We start from the raw sequence: 20,634 nt of genomic DNA, 5'->3' as shown, positions 1-20,634 counted from the left end.
TGGTGATCTATGAACAGTGATCTTTGATGTTACTTTTGTAATTGCTTTGGGTGCAACACGAACCTTGACCATATAAGACAAAGAACTTAATAAATGTTGCGTGTGTTCTGACTGCTTCACCAACCTGCCATTACTTCTCTCTCCCTCTCCTTGAACCTCCCTATTCCCTAAGTAGCAATATTGAACTTAGATCAAATAATAACCCCACAATGGCCTCTAAATGTTCAGGTGAAAGAAAGAATCAAGTGATATGGCAAATTTTATTGTTATGTTGTTTTCAGGAATTGCCATAGCTCCTCCAACCTTCAGCATCCACCACTCTGATCAGTCAGCCCTCATCAACATCAAGGCGAGACCCTTCCTCAGGAAAAAAATTACCACTTGCTGAAGGCTCAGATGATAACTAGCAATTTTTAGCAATCAAATATTTTTAAATTAAGGTATAGACATTTTTAGATATAATACTATAAATACAATAGAATATAGTTTAGTGTAAACATAACATTTATATTTTATCGGGAAATCAAAAAAAAAATTGCTTTATTGTGATATTCGCTTTATATTGTGGTTGTCTGGAACCAAACTCACAATATCTCTAAAATATACCTAGATACAGTATAGATATAGATCTAAATATATACATACATGTGTATATGTGCATGTGTGTATATATATATGTGTGTGTGTATTTGCTGTTATTGAGTCATTTCAGTCATGTATGACTCTGATCTCCCATTTGGGGTTTTCTTGGCAAAGATAGTGGGATGGTTTGCCATTTCCTTCTCCAGATCATTTTATAGATGAGGACCCTAAGGCAATCAGGGTTAATGACTTGCCCACAGTCACACAACTAGTAAGTCTCTAAGACCAGATTTGAACTCAATTCCTCTTGACTCCAGAGCCAGTACTCTACTGTACTATCTTACTTGCCATATATACATAGACATTTATATAAATACATATATATGTATATACACATAAATATATTATGTATATGTATATGTGTGTCTATACACATATGTATATATATAATCAGTTAAATATCTGTGGAGGCATATATACATATTTATATCTACATTTATCTATCTATATAACTATCTATCTATCTATCTACCTAGAGAGATTTCTATAGAGGCAGCTAGGTAGCACAGAAGATGGGAGTATCATCATGGAAATTCAGTGCATCCTTCCTACCTCCTGCAAAGTATGACTATCATGATGCTTTATATTATAGACTCTTGTCACATAGATTGTCCCCACTCCATTGCCACAGTGAGACCTGGAATTCTTTAATTTAATCTAATCAGAAATTCCCTGATTTAGAATAACTTTAGGGCTTGTTCCATGGACCCAGCTGGATAACATATAACATCTGGCAAGTCACTTGTTTGTCTCAGTTTCCTTCACTGTAAAATGGAAATAAGAATAAGAGCCCCTAACTCCCAGGGTTGTTGTGAGTATCAAATGAGATATTTTTTAAAAAGCATTTAGCACCGTGCCTGGCTTGTAGTAGGTATATAAATGGTTTATGGAATAAATGAATAACCATTTATATTCCTTTTCTTCCCATCTCTTCCTATAATGATATCTTATTCTGTTTTCTCTCTTGTAAGATGAGGATAAGAATACTGATACTGCCTATCTAAATAGGATAGTTGAGGATCCAATGAAATGTCAGGATACTTTGTAAACATGTGTCACTTATTATCATTATCAATATTTACTCCCCTGTTGCTTCCACATTGCAAATAAAATATTTATGAGACAGAACCAATAATAAGGCAAAAGCATAATTTTGGCATATTGACTTCTGAACTCCACCCCCTTCCCTCCCATTTATTTGAAATCATTGAAGTTGAACTGGAATTGGGGTTTTTCCATGTTGCTAGCCAAGTGCATGGAGGGGAAGAGGCCTCCCCCGTGGAACGGTCCCCACTCCTGCTTCAGGAATACCTTTTCTTTTTGTTGGCGTCTGTTGTGAAGGGGACAGCGATTCCGTCCACAATGCCAAACGTGAACCTGCCTATTTTTATTAGTTACCATGGCAGTGACTAAGAGGGTCCTCTGTGGAGCCTAAGGACTCTTTACCATTGAAACAAGGACAATGGGAAAGTATGTTTTCTTGACCCATTGCAGGAAATCCTGCCCTAACTTAAAGGGGAATGCAGCATTTCCCTGTACAGCTAGCTAGCTAGTACTATCCCAGTTCTCGGCAGTGGGCCAGAATGATCGAGCCTTAAAGAAAGAGAAAGGTTTACAGCCAAATCAAATCATTTCACCAAGTACTTCCATTTAGATACCATTGATCTCACCTATCCAACATGTTAAAGAGCAGTGAAAATTCTTCTCAATTGTTCTGGATCATTTGGAAAGCACTTGCTGGTGATCCATGTACTTCTAAACATCTAAGAGAAAAATGGGGATGCAAACATTTCCACTGGCTCCCATCAGAAGTTGCTTTTGTACCTCCACTCTCCAAATTCTAATACAAATAATAATTATATTCTGGAATTTCGATCTAGAAGGGTCCTTAGAGATGGAAAAACAAAAGCTACCTTGTGGTAAAAGAAACAAATGACTGAGTTTGATCCTTTTATTCTGGAAATCACTGCCTCTAAAGGGGAGATATGTATGTGTATCCTATGTATGTGTGTTTATTTTTATCTATTTATAGATATGTATCCTATACAGCCTTTCCCTCAGCCCCGGTAGAAATCACAATGATACATTAAGCACAACTGTCCTGCTGTGCATTGATATTTCTGTCCCTTGCAGAGGGTGACTTGTCGTAACATCGATGGCTGTCTCCAAACAAAAATAATGAGAGAAACATCTGTCTCACTGTTACTCTCTTTTCCAGGCAAATGACACTTAAGAATCTTTGGATTCTTATTTTAGACTTGTTAAGTGCTCCCAGAAAAAAGCCATCTCCCCAGTGTTCATAGAGCTTTCTCTTTGTCCTTAGGTCTCTTGGACACTTTTCCTTCACTAATGTATTTAAGCCTTTTCAAAGACCCAAAACACTAAGGCCAAATCATTTATCTACTTTTCTAACACTATCAGTTTGGAAAAGAAGTAAAGGAACCAATAAAATAGCTTCTCATATGGATGCAGCTAATTTTCTCTTCCTCTTTTAAACATGACAAACAGAGATATTCTTGGAAATGTTTCTACCAGAATCATTTGATGTTTTTAAAAACTAACTCTCATAGCAAACTACTTCAGGGATGAAATATGATCAGTATTGCTATCTTAGGAGAACAGAAAATGATTTGAGCATAGGCACACAGACCTACCCATGTACTCTGAGTCACATGCATAGAAATACCGAAATATTCCATACATGTCTAACATGCTTTAAGATGAAAGTTTATGTCATCAAGCCATTCTGATATTATTACAAGTTACAGGAGAGATTGAGAGCCTTTGTCTCCAACATGAGATGGAAATTTGGTTTTAATGCCACAAAGTCGGGAGGCATAGAACACCTGCTTTAAAAAAGTTCTCACACTGTTTCACTTTGACTCAGAATCTTAACATTTTAGAGTGGAAAGAGAAATTAGGAATTATGTTCTAGACCAGGGGATCTTAACCATTTCAGAGGATTCTGGAATTTGGATGGGAGAAAAAAAATTTCCCCTAATTTCCACTGATTTCAAGTTGGCTCTTCCTTCTATTGTTTAGAAACATTACTATAAGTAGGCATCCATAGGCTTTAATCAGATGTCAAAAGGGTCCTTAACAAAAGAGAATTAAAATTCTTGATCTAATCTAATCCCCTCATTTTATAGTTGAGGAAACTGAGTCCCAAGGGAGATAACTGCTCAAGATAAGTCCCTTAGCAAAACCAGCTATCCTCCTTTCTTTTCTTTAATTTCCTATCTTTGCCATCAATCTTAGTTTTCAGTGAAGTGAGTTAGTAGATAGAGTACTGGAAGGGGAGTCAGGAAGACCCAATTTCAAACCTACCTTAGATGTATATTAGCTGGATTACCTTGAGCAAGACACTTAACCCTCTTTGCCTCAGTGCCCTCAACTGTAAAATGGGAAGAATAATAGAACTTACCTCACAGGGATGTTGTAAAATCAAATGAAATAATACTCGTACAGTGCTTGGCACAGTGCCTGCCACATAGTAGGGGCTATATAAATGTTAGTAATTATTATTATTATCTTCAACTTCCTTTCTCTATCTCTTGTATTTCAAGCCTACTTCATCCTCCAAGTGCCTCACGACTTCTCAAAACATTCCTGCTGCTACTGTTTGTCAAAAGAACAAGAATGAAGAAACGTATTTTTATGGATATTTTGGTCCTTCCTGACGTGCAGCACATGACTAACTGGGAGCATTAACAATATGGATCCCTTGGCAATGACTGTGATTACTTGGAGCTTAGCTATGAAAGAGCCTCTTCCCAGTTGTCTTTCCTTGTTTGTAAGGAAAAGGCTTCTAAAATTTTTTCACCACTTAAATGGTCAACATAAGTTTCCCACCCCTAAACAAGGATAACTAAATTGGGAGGAAAAAATAGCAAATTTCTACTCCAATCCTAAAAACTTTTGTTGTTATTGTTGTTGCTCTGGTTGTTGTTGCTACTGTTGTCTTCTGCTCAAAAATATTCATTGGCTGCCTATTGCCTTCAAAGTAGAATTCAAGCTTGTTTTCCAAGCATCCAAACCCATCTACAATCAAGGACCACCTTTCTTTTTGTAATTTTATGTATAATATTAATCTTTTTCATGAGTTCTACTTTTTACCTAACCCGTTCAGCTTCCTACATCTTAAACATAGCCTGGGTTCCTTTATCTTAGTCCTTCTGCTAATTCTGTTCCCTATGGTGAAAATATATTTCCTCCTCTTTTCCTATGTAATTTCTAACCAGTTTTAAACTCTACTTCAAATTCCACTTCCTCTGTAAAGCCTTGCTCATTTTCTCTGCTCAATAATGACCTTCCCTTTTGAACCTCACACAACAATTTGTTTTGCATCTCCTTCATGTGCTTATTATTTATAATGTATATTACAATAAGAGTTATGTTTGTATCTTAATTTCCACTTAGAATGTATATTCTAGATAAGCATTTTCTGTCTAAGCTTTGTATCTTCCCTAATCTCTAACTTCCTTTATGGGAAACTATATGGAGAAATTGGAGAGTTTTCAGAGAAAAAAACTAAAGGTGGTCAAAAGGTAGTCTTTTGAAGAAAAATTAAAAGTAACTGGGATTATTTAGGCTAAAGAAGAAAGAGATAGAGAACAGATTCTGGGGATGTGGAAAAACTTTATTATATATACATCAGAAGAAAAACAATCTATAAGAGGACTAGATGAATTATTGTAGAAATCTCATGGATTATCATAAAATCTCATTCTTTGGCAATCTTTAAAAAGAGGATGGAGACATCTGTCTGGCTTGGTAAAGGTGTGGTCCTTCCTGGAGGCAGGCAATTAGAAGAATTTTCAAGAGTCTTCATTTAATTTTAGAGAAGAAGCATTGTGCTGGGTTTTCTTCTGTTCCCAGCTACCTAATCAATTTTTGACCTTAGCTGATTTCTCAAGCCACCCAAGCAAGCCACCCGTCTCTATATTTAAGCAGAAACAGCTTGATTAACCTTTCACACATTCTAATCTGTTATTAGAAAAGTGCCCTTTCTTGTTGTAATCTGCTAAAACTTTCACTACCTCTCCAAAGATTGTGCAGTATTTTCTTTTTTCCTTTTTTTGCTCCTGAAATATTTGGATTTTTTATTAAAAAATTTCAATGTCTTTAGAAAATTGAATTCTATTTCTTTCTCTGATTTTAATTAGTTTAAAAGTTTCTTTTATTTCCTTATGCTTCTCCTTGTTTAGACCTAGAATCTACTTTTTGAGACATATTTAACTTATCACTGAAAACACAGTATTATCAATGAAAACTTTACTATTATTTTTGAATAAATCAGTTGAAATTGAAGATATTTGGAAGCTATCTTGATTTTTCTAAATTTCTTTCTTTTCCTTACCTCCCTCCTTCCTTCCTTTTTTTTCTTTCTCTAGGATTTTTTTTCCTCTAGCCACCTCTCTGAATTCCTTTCCTTTTATGGGAAGGAAGGGACAGAATAGAGAAGAATAATGCAGGAATTATATTAGCAGAGAAATTATCATCAATCTCTAAAAAATTAAGAAATGCTGAAACTAAGATCTACACACCTATTTCCATGTATTGTTTATTGTTATTTCTATAAACTTTTTAAAGGATCTTATTCTAGGTTCTCCAAGAAAGTGCTTTTCAAATTGAATTAAGAAAAGTTTCAAAGACATTGTTCCAAAAGAAATCAATCAATATATGACACTGGGAGAGAAATGACTCAAGGCTGCTTCATAAGACACAGCATCTCTTTGTATATGCAATATGACATAATAAAATACTGAAAAGGGAATGGTGAGTAGCAACTTTAGGATCAAAACCAAGCTTCCACATGTGGAAACATCTGTTGGGATTGTGGCAAAATCTTCTGGTCTTAAATCAATCCCATTAGTCATATAAGAACACACAAATAGATTACAGAAAAAATAATCCTCACCTGTAAGGCACTCTTATCAACATTACATACATACTATCTTTAGATATTGTTGCTTATATTTTAAATAATTTGTAAGTGTAGAATGGGATGGTTAATTTTACATTAAGAAAAATAATTTTATGCTTTCTCAAAAACCTGAAAATGAAATCTTGGAATTTACCTTATAGCTTTTAAATATCATCCAACCAAAATGCATATTTGAAAGTAAATTGCTTTTGTTTTGATAATTTTGTTATGTAAAACATAAAATGTTAATTTTTATGCATGTAAAATGTTCCTCTTTTTTGGAGCTCTTCTTAGTCCAAGAATGGGTGTAACATGGAGCCACTAACTCAGCTATTTGTCCACACAGTCCCCCCCCTACTCTTACAGAGAGGAGCAATTTTTAAAAAAGACATTTCAGAGGCATGAAAAGGTTGTCATAGGTGGATACATTTCCAAGCAGTTGTCACCTTCTCAAAGAGCAGCCCGGAGTTGCTTAAGGTTAATGGCTGGGTGCTAAAGGATGCTTGAGGTTATGCTCTATACTTAGCTATCATTAATTCCCTTTTAGAAAGAACAGCTCCTGGGGGGGGGGGTGAGGAAGGGGCAAAAGAGGATTGGCTTACATGTGTCAGTCAGTTCTAACAATTATATCAAACAGGTAGCCAATGTAGAAGCTTAGTGTAGAAAAACTTCAGGCTAGGTGAAGTCAACTTCAAAGTAGAATGGTTTCCCTTGGAGATATCAGCCTATATGAACAGGGTCTAAGAGAGTGATATAGATGATCATCCCTGAAGAAATGGAAATGATCCACATACAACTGGCAGGGAAAAGGTATGAAACTTTTTCATTTCTGCATTAAGAGGGAAACAGATTACCTCTCTCACTTCATTCCTGTTTTCTGAAAATGCCTTGGAAAGAGGGAGAAGGATCAACAGGGTAGCTACACTGTAGAGGCAAGGTAACAGGCTTGCCATCAGAGCTTTTCTATGACCTGGTCATTACTCCCTCCTCCCAAAATTATTTCTCTTTTGATGCTTATTATTAAAGATTCAGAGAATAGTGGAATACAAAAAAGCACTAGACCCAAAGTCCAAAAATGTGGATTCAGATCTCAATTCTGCCATGTCCTGACTGTGGAAAAATTATTTAACTTCTTGAACTTCAATCTCCCTATTTGTAAGTGAAGAGGACAGTTAAGAACTTACTGCTCTATTTCCCAGAGTTTATGTGAAGTGTTTTATAAGCTAGATTCCTATATAAATAACAGCAATTTTTTTTTGTGGCTTTCCAATAATCTCCATATGTTAACTGATAAGGCATGATTCTCTTATGGATAGTTAGTAAAAGTTTTTTTAAAAAACTTTTAAAAATCCCTAAACCTGTCATACCCAAAGAATGAAGCTATAATGATGGGATGATGAATTGCAGGACTGACGTTTTTTGGATCAAGAACTCTGCCTGGAGCCCCCTCAAATCATAGGAGGTTGACAAAAATCTCATCAGCATATTCATAAGGTCAACTTTCCTCAGTGGGTTTAGTGCATCAGGTGTTATGAAACACAAATCTGTTGTGTGAAAAATGAATGTTCATAGGACTAATTTCTATTTGTAAGAGTTGACAAAGTGAGAAGAATGAATATGCAAGCAAGGCACAGTCCTATAGGTATAGGATCCGAGGGCTCATGCTCAGAATGAGATACAACAATGAATGTTAAGGGCTGGGAGGGGGAATCTTTTAAAACTATGCGGGGAGCAAAAGAAAGATCACAAAAGGAAATAGCTCTCCTGCTAGGAGTCATTTGGGATGATGTGAAGACAAAGGAGGGAAGGCTGGATTCTTTTAAAGTTTGCTTCTTTTTTTTTTTTTTTTCTGTCAAGGACATCTATGAACTGAAAAGGATATCTTTTTTACTGCTAATGTAAACTTAGAAAAGTCACAACTTCTGTCTCAGTTTCTTCTTTTTGTGAAATAAGGGTATTAGACCAGATGATCTCCAAGATCCATTCTCATTAAAAATGAGGAAATGATGAGTGAACAGTTTTACACTCAATAAATTCAAGTGATTAAATTATTATTAGATATTATTGCTGTCAATGTTCTTTGAAAAAATTGGAGTAGTGAAGATGCAGCAAATGATAAATATTTTGCTGATTCCTGAAAAGGGAAGCAAATTGGATCCACAGACCAGAGGTCAGTGAACTTGAATTCAATTCCCGACAAAGTTCTATAACCTATTAAAGGAATAAGAACTCATTTATGGGGCACGTAAAATTCTACACTTTGGTTAAAATAGTCCAATTTTAAATATAAGCTGTAGATAATTTATTGACTATGTACTATATACCAGGCTCATTGCTAACCTCAGCGAATAGAAATAGAACTAAGTAAGACAGTCTCCACCCTCAAAGAGTTTGCATTCTTTTAAGAGGTACATAAATTGGGAAATGGAAAGGAAAGGTAAAGGATGGTAGTATTGTATGGAAATGGCTAAGAAGTAATATAGAGAACTAATTCCAAGCAAGAGGAGGTAAAAATTTGTCTGTTAGGGTCCAGGGGTAGAGTATAAGATTCTAATGGGAAGGTTATGAAGATAATGATTTGAATGGAGGTAGTGTGAATGTGGCTAGGAAGATAAATCACACGAAATAAAATTGAGGACTTTAGTTGCCCACAAATTCAATATGAGTCAACATGAATCAACATGACAACAAAAAAATCCAATATAACTTTAGACTAAATTTAGAGGTTCGTAGTGTCTAGAAAGAGGGATTCCCATTATAGTCTACTTTGGTCAGACCAAATTTGATCCAGAAGCAGGTGGGTGGCTCAGTGCAGAGAGCTATGAATCTGGGGTCTAGAAGATCTGAGTTAAGGTTTGGTCTCATCTTTACTAGCTATGTGACCATTACCTCAGTTCATTCATCTCTGAAACACATACCTCTCAAGGTTATTGTAAGGAGAAAAATGAGATAATATTCATAAGTTCGTGCAACTTTACAGTTCATGCAAATGATAGCTATTTTTTATCTGATGTATTATTGTGTTTAGTTCTGAGCATCCCATTTTAGGAAGGATTCTGGTAAGCTAGAAATTATTTAAAATAAGATGATTATGATGGTTCAAGTGTTGAAGATGGAAGTTCAAATGATTATTGATCTAAGAAATTGGGGATTTTATTAGAGAATATGATAGGGAGAGATGACAGAAGTCCTCAAGAATTTTAAAAGCTGTCACATGGAAGGACAATTTAACTTGGCCCCAAAGATTAGGGCTGGAAACAATGGGTGGAAATCACAGAGACAGATTTTGGCTCCATATAATGAAAAACTTCCTAACAATTATAGCTGTCCAAAAGTAGAATGAGCTGCATCAGGAGATAGTGGGTTCCTAAAATATTTGAAATGTTGTGGGAAAGAGGAGAGATACCACAATACCAGAGATGGACAATATCCTGATTTTCAAAAAGAGGGAAAGGAAGGAATTTGTCTACAAAGTATAGGTTAGTGTGCCTTGCTTTATTTCCTAGGAATATCCTAGAACAAAATATTAAAGAAAAGGTTAGTGAACACCTAAAAAAAGGAAGTGACTAAAAAGACCCAGAATGAATTCATTAAGAATATCATGCCAGACTAACCTTATTTCCTTTTCTGATAGGGTTATTTAGCTACAAGGTGAGGGGAATGCTATAGATATAGTTAACACAAAAAGGCAGCACAGCACAGTGCATCCCTAAGGAGTGGATCTCCAACAATAATACCTGGGTTCAAGTTCTGCCTTTGAAATATCCTGGCTTTATGATCCTGAGCAACTATTTAACTTTTTAATGTCCCCAGGAAACCCTATAAGATTGTAGAGTTGATGCTGAGATGAAATCATAGGTATGATTGAAAACTAAATATTTTACCTGGGTATCAGTAAAGTTTTTAACAAAGCATTCTGTAATAATTTCTTATTGAAAAGAAGTGGGGCAGCTAGGTGGCGCAGTGGATAGAGCACCAGCCCTGAACTCAGGAGGACCCGAGTTCAAATCTGGTCTCAGATACTGTCTAGCTGTGTGACCCTGGGCAAGTCACTTAACCCCAATTGCCTCAGCAAAAAAAAAAAAAAAAGAAAAGAAGTGATAGTACACTTGAATGGATTTCAGGATCAAAGAATAGTTTTTAATAATCTAATGTCACCATTGCACGTTTTCCTGTGGAATAGCCTAGGAATCTGTGTTTGGTCCTGGATTGGCTAACATTTTTCTCAGTGACTTGGATGAAGGTATAGTTGGTGTACTCTTCAGATTTTTAGATACCATAAAGTTGGAAGAGGTTGAGATCTTGGATTTTAAAAAGGTGTAGGTGGTGATGGTCCTTTAGATGACTGGTGATGCTTCAGGATAGAGTGGGTGAGCTTGGTATCATTGAGGTCTGACCAAGCTCTAAGTACTCCACAGTGGCTACATCAGTGGCCTTCATGATGTTAAATAGAAATAAGGCTATGAAACAGAACATAGTATCCTTGTGACCACATTTTAACTTAGAAAACCACATATTTGTATTATCTATGTTCTATTTTATTTTATTTATTTTGTTAAGTGTATCTCAATTACACTTTAATTTGTTTCAGCTTAATAAGGAGTGTATAATTACTTGTTTGCCAACTTTAGGCTAGAGCATCCCAGTAAATCAAATACAATGAAAAATAATACAGGCAAATGTAATGTATTGAACTTTGGTACAAAAATTTGACCTCACAGTTTGAAAGAGATATAGTTATTGTATGCCAAGTTCAATCAAGTTCCTTTTTCAATTATGGAAGATGTAACATTCAAAAACAAAATAAAAAATGAACAAATCTCCAAAATAACAAAACTGAGTAAAACTAAGATATCAATAAGTCAGGACCAAGCACTTTTTAGGGGGAAGACATATTATGGGCAATCTAACTTAGTTCATCAAGACTGTAGAGTGTCTCTTAATTGGACATATCCATCACACCTTAGAGATAAGCCCTGTTTAAGTTTTAGCTCTAGAGCAACTAAAGTAGAATCTCACTCATTCAGACTAATTGAGGAAAATATCAGCTAGCACTAGGGAAGAATCAGAATGACAGTATTTATCATAGATCATTTTTTTTTTTTTACTTTGTGTTATTGCTTCATTTATTACTATATTACTTTCAAGCACTTACTGGAACTAGGTTAAACAGAATGTTGCCTAGGGAGAGTTCCTTGGGGAACTTGTTTTAATGAATAGATAAGAAAGGTTTGTAATTAGCCAATCAATTATTTATATGGAAGATACTTTAAAAGTTTATTCTGCTAAGTCGTTTAAGTATTCCTCTAACAACCTTTCTACTAATAATTTTCTCTACAAATAGGAAAGGATTTAAGCAAAATCTTGGCTGGTTAGAAATATTGCAAAAAACAAATTGGTTATAGTCTGAATTAAGTTGCTTTTATTGTATTTGTGAATTGTACACACTGTTGAGTTTCTATGTGTCATTGCAAAGATAAACCCTTCTTCACTTGCAAGAGAGTAGGTTGATGTTGAGTATAAAAATCAGGGAGAAAAGATGCCATAAAATCCTCCCCTTTTTTGGGGAAACACGGGAGAAGAAATTTCAAAATATATTCTCAGTTGAATAGATGAAATGAAGATTGATGCCTTCTTTATCATGAAAGACCTGAAATGAAGGATAATTTCTCATGACACAAAGTACACTGCCAATCTGATTGACTGTTTTAAACTTATAACTTACTCCATCATTCATTTATTCACTCACTCAAGAAATATATTAAGTACCTAGTGTCTGCCAGACATTCTGCAGAAGAAATATAAAGTTTAACTTCATCTCTGTCCTGCACCCATGGAGTTTGTAGGCTGAGAATGAGAGAAATGCAAATGACTATAATGCCATGTATTAAAATCATGTTATATAATACTAATTGTACTAAAAACATGAAAAAAGTAGCAAAGGAAAAAGACTTGAGGTTGTGGCCAATGAACACTTCATGGAAAAGGAAGTATTTGAATTGTTTTAAAGAATAATGTAGGTATATTGGATTACTTGCTGTCTAGGGGAAGGGAAGAAGGAAGAGGAGAGAGAAAAATTTGGAACACAAGGTTTTGCAAGGATGAATATCGAAAACTATCTTTGCATGTATTTCAAAAATAAAAAGCTATGATTAAAAAAAAGAATAATGTAGGAAGTTCAAAAGACAGGTAGGTGATGAAGTAGAAAGAACTTTGACCCTGAATTTAAATCCTGCCTCTGATACTTACTAATTGTAGGAAATTGGGTGAGTCATTTAACACCCTTGTGCCTTAGTTTTTCTTATTTATAAAATAGGGGTGATAATAACAACCACATCCACGGGTTATAATGAATTTAAAATGAGATAATAATATATATGAAGCATTTTAAAAGCCCTAAAAAGAGAGAGTGAGGATATTCCAGAGATAAGGTTCCAGGGAGAGGCACCTAAGTTTGAAGTGCTTAGTGTGTCCCAATTTATTTGGAACATAAAATTTATGGGGGAGAGTTAGATGAGGTAAGATGGAAAAGGTAAGATGATACCACATTATAAGGGGTCTTAAAGGAATTTGTCTACAAAGTATAGGTTAGTGTGCCTTGCTTTATTTCCTAGGAATATCCTAGAACAAAATATTAAAGAAAAGGTTAGTGAACACCTAAAAAAAGGAAGTGACTAAAAAGACCCAGAATGAATTCATTAAGAATATCATGCCAGACTAACCTTATTTCCTTTTCTGATAGGGTTATTTAGCTACTAGGTGAGGGGAATGCTATAGATATAGTTAACACAAAAAGGCAGCACAGCACAGTGCATCCCTAAGGAGTGGATCTCCAACAATAATACCTGGGTTCAAGTTCTGCCTTTGAAATATCCTGGCTTTATGATCCTGAGCAACTTGAATGCCAGTCAAGGTAGTTTGAACTTTACAATAAGAAACCACTAAAATATTTTAGTGGAAGAATGACATAACTTGATCTATGCTTAAGAAAATTTATCTTGACAATGAGATATGAAGGGCCATTTGCCATTAAGGAAGTTATTGCAATCATCCATGCAGTGGACAAAAAGGATCCATGATGAGGTGTTGTCAGTGGAAATACAGAGGAAGAGATGAATGTGAGCAATGTCTTTTGATTCTCACTTATGATTTTATTAGTACAGGGCATTCCTGGTGAGAAAATTCAATGCAGATTGACAAATATTCTTTCATTTATAGTTGTAGAACGTTGATATGATGAGGGTGATATCGATAATACTTAGTAAACATGTGGGTAGAGAGAAGCAGTCAAAGAGAATCCCAAGACTATCAATAAGAAACAGGACAAATGGGGATTCCACAAAGATATCATGAACCCAGAAGTGGAGTATGCATAAGGGAAAGATAAACTCAGTATAGGATATGTTGCTGATTAGATGTCTGGGTAAAGATAGTCTAGAGATTAGCAGTAGATGGTCTGGAACTCAGAAGAAAGGAAAGGCCTGCAAAGACAGATTTGGTAATTATGTGAACAGAAGTAATAGTTAAAGCCTGGGAATGAATAGAATTACCAGAAGAAAATGTATAGAGATAAAAGAAACCTAGATCTCAGGGAGAGTTACCTAAAAACTTGCAAATTCAAATTGTGTCAAATTTGACTATAGGAAGAATGAGAAAACATAACTATAAGAGTGAATTATAGTCTTTCTTAAGCTTTGTATTAGAAGCTAAAATTTTGTATTAGAAACTAAAACTATTTACGGGAATTTCATAAATAGATCCAGGAATGTCTCAATTGTCCAAAGGAATGATAATTTACATGTGTAGAGTTGTCTCAGTTCTTATACTCAGATGGGGCTTTTATAAAAGAACTGGATAGACCAGGAATGCGTAAAGAAATCAGTATTTCATTTTGGTGCTTCATAACTCCCAAGGGATACTAAAAACCTCAAACAAGTCTTCTAGAGGCAAGAGCATAGGTGAAGGGAGGAGAAACGGGATCTGGAACTTGATAGTTGTAACAGAAATAAATATGATGACACTTTAAGATCTAGAAAGTGCTTCCTTCCCTCAGAACATCCCTATCAGGCAGATAATATTAGCATTATTTCTTACCATTTTGCAAGTGAGGAAATTAAATCTCAGAGAGGTTAAGAGATTTAAGTTGCAAAACATCAGAACCAATATCTTTCGACTCAAGAGCCAGTGATCTTTCTACTATTCTATGTATACTTCTCTAAAACATTTTGTCACTGTTATCATAGTTGGCAATAACAAACTGATAGAATGTGAGCTCACAGAAGGCAAGGCCAGTTTCACTTTTGTGATTATATCCCCACAGTCTAGAGCAGAGTAGGAGTTTAATATGTACTTATTGATCATGTATCATCTCCATTAGAAATCTCAATAGAAACTCACTTTCCAGAAATATTCAAATGAACCAACAAGGCATATGACCACTGATCAAACTCCTGCAGATGTGTTGAACCATAATGTAATGTACCATGGTGGAAAGAGTAAGGGAGAGAGATCAGGGCTACAGATTAAGATGTTTAAGAGTCATCTGCATAGTGGACAAGTGGGAAGAATGAGAGAAGATGAAATCTGGAGAAGAGAGTGAACATTCTACTTTGTGTTGTTACAGAGCTTATTAGAGGCTCACAGTTTTTCTCCTGTTTGTCCTTTCCCTTGCTAGTTTATCCACTTAGTTATGGCAACTATTTATGGAATTAAATAAGCTCAAAACTCCCAAACAAGGGGTGGCTAGCCACTAAAGAGAGACTGGCCTCTCTGTTCTATAGTACACTCTGAAAAAAAAATCTGTCTTTGTATGTCCCCTTCTTGCCCATTACATCAGTACTAACAAACACTCAGAGCAATAAAATCTAACTTATTCTTGCCTGGAGACAAAACTCATTAGAAAAGTACAAACAGCAAATAAATAATGTTTAAAAAGAAGAGTAAACTCCAAAGGGTAAATAATATTGGACTCATCAGACAGTAATGAAGGGAATAGGAGAAGAGGAAGTAGAGAAATTATAAATTGACCAGATTCCCAAGATACTCGGAGACAGTCATGTTTAGGTAAATAGCAAGTTTTTTCTAGACAGATTGATCAGCAAGTCAGAGATAGCGCTGACTGCTCATAAATATAATCATCCTAGGATAGTAGTACCTTTTCCTTGCAAACAGCTCCTACTATTCGCTGCATCCCTCTCTGTGAAGCACCATCATACTTTAATTCCTTCTCCCTTGTAGCTTCATCTTCTCATGATTTTTGGTCTTTCCTTCTAACTTGGAAGATTAGACTTTCCAACAGCCCCATTGTCAAGATGGGGTAACAGAAAGAATGTCATTTTTTAAAATAGACAATGATGGCAGGGCTTTGGGAAATGTCTACATTTCTCTCAGGAGCAGGAAAGGAGAAATTAGAAGAGACCAAAATATCAGTAAACAGGGGTGTAGGAGGAGAAATTGTAAAGTATGGAAGCTAAAAACAGAGAGTATCATCAATAGTAATAAATGTTGTCTCATTATCTCTTGGTGCAGCAGAGATATTGTGGCTTTGGTTCCAAATCACCACAAAAAAGCAAAAATTTAAGTTAGTCACATTTAGTTTCTCACTCATAAAAAAGTTATATTTACATTAAAATGCACTCAATTAACTGTGCAACAGTATTGTCTAAAAAATGTACACATCTAATTTAAAAGTATTTTATTGCTAAAAATGCTATTATCTAAGCCTTCAGCAAGTGGTAATCTTGTTCCTGGTGGGGGATCTTGACTAGACATTGATGGCTGTTGATTAATCAGGGTGGTGGGTGCCAAAGGCTGAGGTGGCTGTGGCAGCTCTGAAAATAAGACAAAAAATTTGCTTGACTTGACTCTTCCTTCACTTATATACTTAGAAGTTATTGTAGGGTGACTAATTGGTCTAATTTCAATATTGTTCTAATAGGGAGGATCAAGGAGGGGGAACATAGGGCTGGCAGGTTGGTAGAATAGTCAAAGCAAATGAAACATTTACTAATTAAGTTCCCTGTCTTATATGGACATGGTTTGTGATACTCCAAAAAAAATTACAATAGTAACATCAAAAATCACTGATCACAGATCACCATTAAAAATATAATAATAATGGACAAGTTTGAAATATTGGAAGAATTAATAAAACAAGTCACAAAAACATGATGTGATCACATGCTGTTGGGAAAATCGTTGTCAAGACTTGCTTGACTCAAGGTCTCCATAAACTTTCAATTAAAAAATAAAGCATATTTGCAAAGCACAATAAAGTGGGATATGCTTGTATAGAGACCTGATTTCACTTGTATAGGGAACTCCAAGGTGAGGAAATTTTTCCTACCAAAGCAACTTATAGCTTTGGAGAATTGTCTAAAGTGGTTGTGCCAGTCAAATAGAAACAGGAGCCACTAAACCTCATATTAACTTACAAAACCACCCATTTTATATATTTCCTTTTTTAATTAATATATCACCACATTAAAAATCAGATAGGAACTACATTTTAATCTGGTCCAGGCTGCTCTGGATAGTGTTGCACACCAGATAAAGCCCATGAGTCATATGTGAGATACCTCTAGTCAAAAGTGAAATAATGTTCTCAGGGTCATATCTAGCACATTAGTAATCACAGCCAGTGCTTGAACTTGGGTCTCCCTGGAGTCAAGGCCAGTTCACTAGCTACTAGACTACAATACATCTCAAATATCTTTGACTACTTTAAAAATCTTTAATTTCTTTTGGAAAGTGATTCTGGCAACTTTAATGCATATAAATGCAATGTAAAGTTCTTGAGAGAAAGGAAGAGGAGTATATATTTTTTAAAAAGTGAGTTTTGGAATGAATTGTTCAAAACCTGAAGCTGAATAATATGGGCAAATCATGTGACCTCTCTGTTCCTATTTCCATATCTGTAAAAAAAAAGGGGGGGGAATTGGATTATCTCTAAGGTTCCTTCCCATACTAATCTACAATGCTATAATCCTTTTTTATTTAAAAAAAGAAAAGAAAAAAGCATGAAGACTGCTGAAAAAAGATCATTGAACTTGATGATTAGGAAATTATTAATAGTAGAAGTATAATGGTGGAGATGGAAGTAAGATAGTAAAGGATTGAAAAATGAAGAGAATGAGCAAGGAGTGTGGCAGCTTGGGCAGTGATTGGATTTCTTTTTAAGGAAGTTTTACAGTATAAAGAAGAAGAAAGATGGAGCTTCAGAGTCCAAGGGTGTGTGTGTGTGTGTGTGTGTGTGTGTGTGTGTGTGTATAAGAAAAAAAGACTTGAACATATGGATAGGCAGAAGAGCAAGAGCTACAAACCAAGTGAAGACTGAAGATCCAAGGGAGATCATTCATAGAGCAAGGTCTCAGAGAAGAAGAGAAGACATTGGATCTAGAATCTAAATGGCAGGGTTAGCCTTAACAGATAAGGTGAGAGATTTTTTTTCCCCTCAGAAATAAGAAATGATAGAAAAAAGGGATGAATGCGTTAGAAGATTTGAACGAGGAGGAGAAAACTGATATTACTTCATATACTTATAGAAATCTATTTAGGGTAAAGCATCAGTAACAGGGTTAGGAGTCAGAGGCACATTGAAAGAGCCTCAGTGGAGGAGAAAGTAGAGAGATAAGGGGAAAAGAAGGGGTATGGGACTTTCTTTTCTTAGCAATTTTAATAATCAGTTCACATATGATAGATTGGACCAATTGTACAGTCAATTTGATTTGGTTATTGAAAAAGACAAAAATATTGGGCTGAGTGTTTTTGACAGTTTTCCCCCGTAGAGTGTATTCTGTTATGCCTATTATTTGAAAGTATTTCAGATAGCAGGCCATCCCTACAGTGCAGTCTGTTAGTTAGTCCAGACTGTTGCTTAAGTCATCTTTTTTTTTGCTACAGGACTCTGGCATGAAGATTGTTGCTGGGATGATAATGCACAATCTGATTCTCTAATCAGAAAATGCTTCTCAGGATGAGCCTGGCAAAGTCTGAATCCTAAGGCTCAAACCTTTAAAATATATGTAAACAATTGGCTGTGACAAGAATAATAAAATCTTAGGCCATTATGACCACGGTTAGGTGAAGGGGGGTGAAAAACATCAACCTTCTACAAGGTTACCATTGCTGAGAGAGAATATAAAACCACAAAGGAAAATGCAGCTAAAGAAGACTGGAAGATTTCCTGCTTTTGGACCTCATCTACAAAATCAGCACCTTGGACTCAGGACAGTGGAGTAGATTGGACAGAGTATGGACTTTGGAGTAAGGGGACCTGGGTCCAAACCTCTTCTACTCCCTACATTTGTGACTTTGAACTATTAATCTCTCCGTATCACAGCTCCTAATCTAAAACTGGCACCTGAGTTTTGGAGGCCCTGTGGGCTGGCAAAATTTGCCAGTCTCTGTCCTTTACCTGTGCTTGATGCTCTCAGACTCCCCTTAAGAGAGACACTAAGCTCTTCGATTTCATCTCCACATCAGATTCATGCAGAACAATTCTAATTATCACTCTGGTGCAAAGGATCCTCCAAAAGGAGGAAAGCTGGAAAGGGGAAGGGAAGGAAAAAGCATATCTAGAACACAAATATAAGTCAGATGGGTGATATACAGTTTTAATTCCACACACAAAGGAAACACAGAAACAAAAAAGAATCAAAGATTCAATGATCCCCTGGGACAGTAAAATTCTCCACCTATTCTCCTAGAACTGGAAAAATGAAAGGCTCCCCAGCTACTTCTAGATATGGAAAAATCGCTTCATGGTCAGGTAGAGATCTCAAACTGAAAACTCTCTCTGTGTGTGTTCAACCTCCTTCTCCCCTGAGAGTCTACTCATCTGTTTATTACAGACACAGGGTGTCTTGGTTTTCTGCATTGCCCTTTCACAAGACTTAGGGGATAGGAAAACAATCCTACAGAGCTGGCTACCACATTTCTGAAGTTTCAATTGGGAAGGGTATTTTTTTTTTCTTTCCTTTTGATTCCAATAGTACACATGCTAAAATATCTAGGAGCGGCAAGAGTGGGATTTCTATAAATGATAATCAGAGGCTTGGTTTCCCCCCTTTGTACACAGGTAGATGAAAGCAATAAGCCCACTGAAGCATGGATCTTTCTTCCTCCTTATTCTCCATCGCATCTGAACTTCTATATCAGGCTACAACTGGAGGGTAAGTGGCTCCACTTGACTGCAGGGCAATCACCAGCAGATGGGGTAGCTCCAGTGAAGCTCATGTTGAACTTCAATGGACAGATGGACAGTGCCAAAGGGGAAACAAGCTTTCCCACACATTTCTGTTCACAGGGATCCTTTGATGTTCAGAAGCAGCAATAGATAGCATTACCCCACTGGATGGAGAGAAAGGCGCATTAAAGCAAAGCTCTTTCGTCAGCCCCGGGACCTAGATTTACAGATTTGGAGCTGGAGGGGCCTTCAAGGTCATCTCACCAAAGCCTTCATTTTGCAGATGAAGAACAGGCCCATAGAGATTGAGTGAATTTGTGTCTAAGGTCACACAAGTGCTAAGAATCAGAGTCAGAATGGAAGCCTATCTTTTGACTCCAAATCCAGTATTTTCCACCTAACCTCCAAGCTCTTCATCTAGAACTCTGTTTACTAGAGTGAGCAGGGAGCATAGATCTGTGAGAGATGAAGTTTCTATAATTCAGCCAAATCATAAAACCTGAAGAAGTTTTTGCTAGGCCTCTTTCATACCTACTTTATGAGGTTTCTTTTTTTCCTTTCTTTTTCTTTTTTCCTTCCTTCCTTCCTTTATTTTTTCCTTCCTTCCTTCCTCCCTCCCTCCTTCCTTCCCTTTCTTTTCTTTCTTTCTTTCTTTCTTTCTTTCTTTCTTTCTTTCTTTCTTTCTTTCTTTCTTTCTTTCTTTCTTTCTTTCTTTCTTTCTTTCTTTCTTTCTTCTTTTCTTCTTTTTTCACCCCCTCCCTTCCTTTCTTCTCTTCTTCTCTTTGCCTCCCTCTCTATTTCCTTTTTTCCTTCTTTCTCTCTTTTCCTCCTTCCTTCCTTCCTCCCTCTGTCCCTTCTTTCTTTCCTTTCTTTTTTCTTC

This window comes from Antechinus flavipes, chromosome 4 (genome assembly GCF_016432865.1).
Source record: "Antechinus flavipes isolate AdamAnt ecotype Samford, QLD, Australia chromosome 4, AdamAnt_v2, whole genome shotgun sequence".
NCBI classification, from domain to species: domain Eukaryota; kingdom Metazoa; phylum Chordata; class Mammalia; order Dasyuromorphia; family Dasyuridae; genus Antechinus; species Antechinus flavipes.
This window is presented reverse-complemented; position numbering follows the sequence as displayed.